The following is an 8385-nucleotide window of genomic DNA, read 5'->3' on the forward strand; positions in this document are numbered from 1 at the left end:
GTTGGGAAGCTTTTTCAAAAGCGAGTCATAGGAGTTTGTTCCTGACCCTCTATTGTTACTCCTGTATGAATTTCTTGACTCATTGCATGTGTACAAACAACTTTTGTAAAGGCCCAAAAGATTTGGATCACTAAACTGGCAAAAAATAGGGTAAAAACTAAAGTTTGTACTGACTTTTTGAATCTTGCTTGTAAATTGGGAAAAAAATTATCCAAACTTGTTGAAAATTGATCCATAGGCTTATATTGATGTGATAAACATGTGTACATGCTCAGTTGACCAAAAATTTGTAAAAAATTGTCAGATATAAATAATCGCGATTATTTACATCTGCCCTGTTTTTTATCTTTTTTGACCAAGTTGGCATACCACTAGCTTTAGCATGTTGTAATAAGCCCACAAACCAAATTTGGTAAGATTTGAATCACTGGATTTAAAATTGTGACTAAAATTGCAAAGTTAGTCTGCGGACAGATAATTGATGACCATTTGACCAAAAACTGCCCAAACTTGATGAAAATTGGCTAGTGACCTTAACTTAAGGTGCTTAACAAATCTATGTCAAAGTTGGGGCAAAAATTTATAAAAATTTATCTAGAGTAAATAATCGCGATTATTTACATCTGCTTCAAAACTTGATGATTTTGCAAATTTGAGTATACCACAAGGTCAAGCACAGTAGACCCCACAAATCAATTTTGGTGAAATTTGGACCACAAAAGTGAGACTTAAGCAAGATTCTCGAAATCAAAGTGTGCGGACACGGAACAGTTGATAAACTTGATCAAAATTGGTCCAAACTTGTTGAAATTTTCCCAGAGACTCTAACAAGTTGTATACTTGCCAAACCTATCAAAAAAGTGTTAAAACTTGACAGAAGTAAATAATCGCGCTACTATCCAGAGACTTCAATTTTGACTTTTGGGCTTATATAGTGTTAGACCAGCAGAATATAAGGCCACAGGGCAATTTTGGGTTCAATCGGATTAAAATTGGTACAGATACACTCAGTTTATAAGTTGCAGATTAGACCTTTCATTTTGTTAAAGCCGAATCTAAAAGTCAAATTTTGACTCCCATAGCATGATTTGAAGTGATATACAGAGACCAATCAAGAGAGTTCTCAAGAGCTCTATTGTCTTTATAGAAGAATAGCTAACTTGATTAATTTTGTATAGGAATCAGGTTGCAGACGAGGAATCGGTGGCTTGACAGAAAGTTGCAATTGGAACGAGTGAAAATTGACGACAAGTCAATCCAAAGGTGAGTACTCTATCCAGGCCTTCATAAGTCTATATGACCCTTAGATCTGGTCGTGTACTAGGAAATCGGGGCATACTCGGAGAAACCTCCAGTAGAGTATCTACCAAAGAAAGCATGAATCAAGGCAATTCCTTGCATACAAGTCTTGAAGAAGTCTCAGACACTTTTTCAGATTCAACATCCGAAATGTCTTCTTACTCGACTCGCTCGGAAACCGGAACGACAATGCGTTATAAGCATATACTCTCTTTTCACAAGACTAACCGTAATGGAGCCCAGGTTTACTTGGACCCTAACAAGGAGTATGCTATTCGCATTGATGACCATGGTATTGAGTTCTAAGAAGCGGTTAGGACAAACAAACAAGGAAAAATGTACATGGATCGAAACGGAACTCAATATGTACAAGTCAAAAAATCATGACGTGGTAGACAAACGGGTTAGAAGTAAACACTATAATCCCAGATATGTTAGCAAAAGAAGGACCACCAACTTTGGAATTCGAGGGATACGATCAAGTAGACTTGAAGCCTTTGAAACGGCTTAGTACGGTTAATCCTAGGATCGGAGTCTATTGTTGGGAAGATAGAAACATAAAAGATCTTTTGTGGACTTCTCATGCCAGACCAAGACAATTAACGGCCATGAAGATCATCTATATCTTCAAGATCAAAAATAAGGGATCTGCAGATCTACCAACTTACCTGTTTAGGGATTGTTATAACAACAAATTTTTTATGATGACTCCTGAGGAGGTAGAACAAACCAAATACCAGGGGTATTCCAGAAGGGATTGGATCTTGGGGCAAGGACCAGAAACAACTCCAAGAGACGAACATCGTGAGAGATCATCTGAGAGTAATGTGAAGAAACCAGAAACCACCTCATCAAGTAGAAAATCGGGTGACACTAAGGCCAGTCCAGTGCTACATGAGTCACTATTTCCAACAGACTGGTTTGAAGGACTCGGAACAGGACCAACTACCAGAAGACCTGGAGTTGAACCAAATAGACGTGTCAGACCATCTAATTTTCAAAAATGGGTCAAAAAATACAGTGGATCAGGGGATCCATATGACCACTTAGCAAGCTTTAAGCAAGTGCTAAGAGCAGAGTGTATATTCGATTTCCATACTCAATTCGAGGGGTTTGGAATGACATTAGAAGGAAAAGCTTTGACATGGTTCCAAAACATTCCACCAAGGTCAATGATGGACTTGAACACAGTAGCTCAAGGATTTGTAGCTGCTAGTTCCAAAACGGGGATTAAACAAAATACGGTATGTCATAATAATCAATATCTAATTCTCCTAAATGATTTTCTCATGTTAAACTGATCATTTAATATGGGGAAGTGCCAGAGGAGAAAAAGCTAGAATATTGGTTAAGCTAGCAAACCGGCCACAGTAGGGATCCAAAGGGGGGAAAATAGGGATCCAAAGGGGGGGCCATCTGCAAAAGAGCCATGTGCAACAATGGGCTGAAAAGACCCTAAGGTTCAGCCCATTAAGACTTCCAAAATGCTAAGGTTCCAAAATTCAAAGGTTGCGTCCAAAGGTCAACCATAGGGGAATTGGATGATTTATGTGTGTCCAAAAAAGTCTTTACAAATCCCTACTTAGGAGGGGGTGAGCCTTGCTTGTAGGGGATGAGAGAGAAATTCACACACACACACAAGCTCCCTTTACACAAAGGGAATGAGGGACACATGTCAGCTCCCTAGCCCAGATGCCCACAAGGTGTACCTAATTCCTATTGGATGGCCTTGGAGGTGGACCAATGAGAATTAGGCTAGAGTAAATCTAGTTTAATTAATTTAAAAACACTTAATAAAAGAACCAATGAGAATTAAGTCCTCTACAAGACTATTGGACAGTCTCCCAAGGGGTCCAATGAGCATTCAGCAGCCCAATGGTTTGCCTGATTCCTATTGGCCAGGAGGCAAAGGGGTCCAATGAGATTTGAGTTGAATTATTAAATTACAAAAAGCTCTCACAAAAGGGGAAAGGGGGACACATGTCAGAAGGTTATCACTTATGTTGCTTAATTGTCATTGGCTAGCCCTAGGGAGGTCCAATGAGAGAATAGCAAGAGCAAATAGCAAGAGGGGTCACCCAAGAGAGAGAGGGGGCTGATTTTTGCAAGGCATCACACACACACACACACAATCTCATGTGTGAAGTAAAGAAGACTCTCTCTCCTTCTCAAGCTTTAATGGAAAGCTTACCACCTACTCCAAGCTTGTGAGAAGGGAGGCCTACACCAACAACTCTTGGCTTTGTGATGCAAATCCAACCAAGAGCCGAGCTTCAATGCATGTTCATCTCCTCTAACATGCTAATTACTAAGCTAAGCTATGATAATATGAGTGATTATGTGAGGAGATGTACATCTTTCTCGTAAGATACTCCTTCTTCCTCTCAATCTACTCTCATACCCTGCTAGCTCTCACCATCTTCGAAGGTGTGTGAGGTCTTGGGTCTGAGAACGGGGATAATTCAAGTTGTGTTTGATTAAGTGTTTTGCTTGGTGTATGAAGCTTCCATCTTCATTGCACTAGCTAGTCTTGAAGGAACACAAAGAATTGTATTGTACAATGTCTCTCTTGATGGGAGAAACCATAATACAAAGCCTTTTGGAGGGGGGACCGGCTCCATGCAAATCCGGTCCTCAACTGTTGTCAATAGCTTAATTTCTCTCTCTTTTGAAAGTATTGTCGATGCTATCTAACTAGGTGTTATGCTTTTTGTTGCTCTCTCCACCCAAGCACTCTTCTAATTCTCATTAGCAATCTATTCTAATGAAATGCTCACTATGTTCGTGCTAATTTCCGCTACACACAACTTTTTAGGCCATTAAATGTTACATTGGTATCAGAGCACAAGGTTTCTCTTTTCTTGCTCAAGAAGGGAGGTCCTCAAGCTAATTGCCTGTGAGTAAGCAGAATAAGGATTTTTCAACCTTGCAGTGCGGCTCCCTTCGTGCAGTTAATAGGGCATCACCGTCGAGCGCTATGGTCTTAATAGTGGAGTCCTACGAAGCTTCCCTACGGCTTAACCACTATTGAGCTATTAGAAGCTTGACAGGAGCCGGTGTTGTTGATAGCCGACTTTCGGAAATCAAGTTTTTTTTTTAAAAAAAAAACTCATTTCACCCCCCCCCCCCCCCCCACTCTCAGTACCCCCCCCACCGTAACTTTTTTTTTCCCCTCCCGCCCTACTAGCATTGGATAAAACCCTTGCACTCTCTCCCCCCCATTTTCCCTACATACCCCCTTTCCTAATATCTCTCTCCTCCCGATTTACCCCCAACCCCTCTCTCGTGCTCCCTCGGTGTGAGCCGCGTGAGAACCCCCCCCCCCCCCCCCCCCCCCCCCCTCTCACTCTTACACTCACCCTATCCCCTCTCCCATTACCCTCTACCCTCATTCCCCCCCCCCCCCCCCTCTCCCTCTCACCCACACATCTCCCATACCCCACCATTCCCCCTCTCCCCTCACTCTCCCTCACACACTCTCTCTATCTCTTATCCCCTCACCCCTATCCCCTCCCCCTCTCCCTCATTCTCCCTCTCACGGCCATGCCAAGCTCTCTCTCTCTCTCTCTCTCTCTCTCTCTCTCTCTCTCTCTCTCTCTCTCTCTCTCTCTCTCTCTCTCTCTCTCTCTCTCTCTCTCTCTCTCTCTCTCTCTCTCTCTCTCATCCGGATACCGGCACGCCACACGAAAGCTCTCTCTCTCTCTCGCGGGCAGCGCTGCAGTCCACACTCACACACACACTCCCTCTCACTCACACACACACCCCACAACACCCCCCCCCCCCCCTCTCCTCTCTCTCCCCATGCGCTGTGCGCCGCGCGCTGCATTCGATACACACACACACACGCGCGCGCCATGTGGGCAGCAGCAAATACGCCAACACAACACACTCACCCACCCACACACACTCACACCCCCTATCCTACCCCCCCCCCCCCCCCCCCCTTTCCGCCTTGCGCAGAAGAGTAAGCCGCCGGCCATCCGCAGAAGGAAAAAAAAATTTTATATATATATATACATTATATATATATATCCCCCCTTCCCACGCACGCTTTTGCACACACATACCTATACAAAACACACACACACCCGCCTAATGCACAAATACATACGCACACGTATATACGCACCGCACCGTAGTACGAAGGAAAAGGCTACGACATCAACAAACAAAAAGAAGAAGGATCCAAAGCACGCGCCGCCAACAACAAAAAACAGAAATGCGCCGAAGGCATGCCCCGGCCGACTCCGAATAGAAGTACGCTCGACACCGACGCACCGGCAGCACGCCATTCGCCGACAACACGCAACCACGATGCCATCCCAGTAATTTTTAGGTTATTTTACCATTATCTTCAGTTTTCACCCGAGCCATTGTAAATTTCCATTTTGTAAATATCCTCTCTCTAGGTGATGGTGACAAAGGCCCACCTAGAGATTCCCATCTTTTAATAACCTTCCCCAAAACAAAGCAAGGGTCAACCACACCAGGCCCACCACTTGCTTTGTCTCCCCGATTAAGATTACCCTAACCACACTGGGATTACCATAATCCAAGCAGCCAACACCTATAAATTGGCACTGAGAGGTCACTATCGGGGGGGGGCAACTTATGTGGAACCAAGCATTGGGTAGAGTGTAGTAGGAGGGATTGACACCATCACCATCACGGGGAGGGGGTCTTGTGTGTTGGGTTTGCCTTGGAAATTGCACCATGAGAAGGGAACCACATCCACTTCTCGACTCCAATGGTCGATGCACACACGTATGCACACTCTTGGCAATGAGTATTCACCGTCATTGATTCGCCCTAGAGAATGCACCAAGTAGGTTGCACCATCTCCTCTCCCTACCTCTCTACCATCACAGCATGCCACCTTGTAAATATTGCAGAAAATAACTCACCCTCACACCCCTGAGGTTGTTTTCATCAATTGCAAGTATTCTCTCTCTCTCTCTCTCTCTCTCTCTCTCTCTCTCTCTCTCTCTCTCTCTCTCTCTCTCTCTCTCTCTCTCTCTCTCTCTCTCTCTCTCTCTCTCTCTCTCTCTCTCTCTCTCTCTCTCTCTCTCTCCTTTTCTCTCTCTCGGTGTGTAGGCTTGCGGTGTTCATATCACCATGGGCTTTGCGTCCTAGCCGCTCAAAGCTAGGTGGTGCCCCCTGTTCGCTTTACCGTCGCAGGCTCGAGGCGAGCCATTCGGCCCCCGGCGTTTTAGAGGCCGTCGGGGTTCGGGGTCCGCTTTGCGTCCGTCATTTGGTGCCCCCACTGAGGAGGGATTTTCTAAGACCCTTCAGTTTACAATGCTGAAAGTGACACCCACTATCAATCATGGACGAGTGGCTAAAGGAATTTTCTAACTGGAGGACGGAAGAAGAAGAGACTAAGGAGGCCCTAGCCGCCTTCATTGAGGTGCTACTACCAGGCTGCAGTGTCATCGACATTCAAGAGGTAAATTCTCCATCTCGTGTCGCTCGTTCTAACTATAAATTGAAAGAATCAGGTTGGAGATTGGTGAGGTGCCATCACTGTTGTCAACCAAGGCACACGGTCGATGAGTGCCAGCAACGAAGGCAGCGGAAGGGCTGAAGTCTTCTACATTGACATTCATCGCAAGGAGGTCATTCACGTCAAGGAAGGAAAGCAGACGGTGAGGCCTCTTTTCCCTAAAGAAACTACAGTCAAAGATAAAACCCCAAAGTGGCCTAAAGGGGCTGCTCGAGCCAAGGGCAAGGAGAAGATAGGCTAGCCTGGAAACACATGACCCCGAAGGGAGAAGCATCTGGCCAAGCAAGTGCTTCAAGCTCAGAGAGCGGGGTTGTACCCACTTTGTCAAAGAAGAAGTCATCCGAAGCTAAGCGGCGAAAGGTCGCCTACCGATTTTCACGACGCATGTGAGTGCTACCAATCCACTTCGACAATCCAGAAGAAGAAGTGGTGAGAAGATCCCCATGTCCTAGAGAAGAGTGGTTCAGCTACTGCTCTCGCTGTTTTGGGAAGCGAGTGGTGGACCTTCCTCCCCTCCCTGTACAACTTATCATGAAGAAGCTCTCTACCACGGGAGAGACCCAGTGGGCTGGAGATGAGCTGCAGCTGAATGGAGTAGAATTCATGCAACACGCCGATTACGGAAATTACCTACAATTGCTGTTAGCCAAGAGACTGGGAGTGGTCAGACGCGTCGCCATCACCCCGTACGTGCTAAGCAACGAAGGAAGGGTAGAGCCCATGAAAGGTGACGACCTCTTGTGGATGTGCCGACTCATCAACACTGGCACGGTAAGAGTATAGGTAAGTATTTCACCCTTTGTGCATGATGGAAAACGGGCCGACGGCATTCCCGTTCAGATTCCTGCAGCATATGCATGTGAATATCTATGTAGATAGGAAAGTCTTCTACCAACAGAAGATCGTTTACCTATTCGGTGTGGCAGTACTAGGAGAAATCCTCAATTCCCCGAGCCCTATCATTCTCCCCATACTAGATTACCATCATTCCTTTAATGTCTCTATTTTTATCTTGTTTTAGCCTATCCGTTCGCCCCTATAAAGCCACTATGAGCCGTTGCTGTTGATGTTTTTTTCAAAAAAAAGGTTTGTAATTTCCCGAGTCACCACCATGGCAAATGTTTCTTTCCCCATGTTCAGTGGAAAGAAGGGTGAGGATCTCACCACTAATTTTTTGGACGATTTTGACATTGCTTGTGTCGTCTCCAACAAAGATGACGACGCTTCACGACTCAGAATTTTTCCTCTACTGATGAGATTAGAGGCCAAGTCCTGGTATAATGCATTGCCCCAGGCTACCAAGAATGCATGGGATGTGTTAAGGGCTGCTTTTGTAAAGAGGTTTGGTGGAGGCACAACCTCGGAGAAGCTATGGCAGCTATTAACAGAATTAAAGCAGGCAGGCCTGCTGGAGTACACCACCTACGATTCAAAGTTTGTGGACTTATGGGAGAGGTGGGTTGCCACACTGGAGGAAGGCGAAGGAGCGCCTAATTTCCTGAAGAAGGACCGTTTCATTGCTGGTCTATGGTCGCCGCTTAGAGAGAAGGTGAAGGGAAGGTTTCCTGCAACATATGAGTTGG

Source organism: Adiantum capillus-veneris, chromosome 3 (genome assembly GCF_014529385.1).
Source record: "Adiantum capillus-veneris isolate H3 chromosome 3, ASM1452938v2, whole genome shotgun sequence".
NCBI classification, from domain to species: Eukaryota; Viridiplantae; Streptophyta; class Polypodiopsida; order Polypodiales; family Pteridaceae; genus Adiantum; species Adiantum capillus-veneris.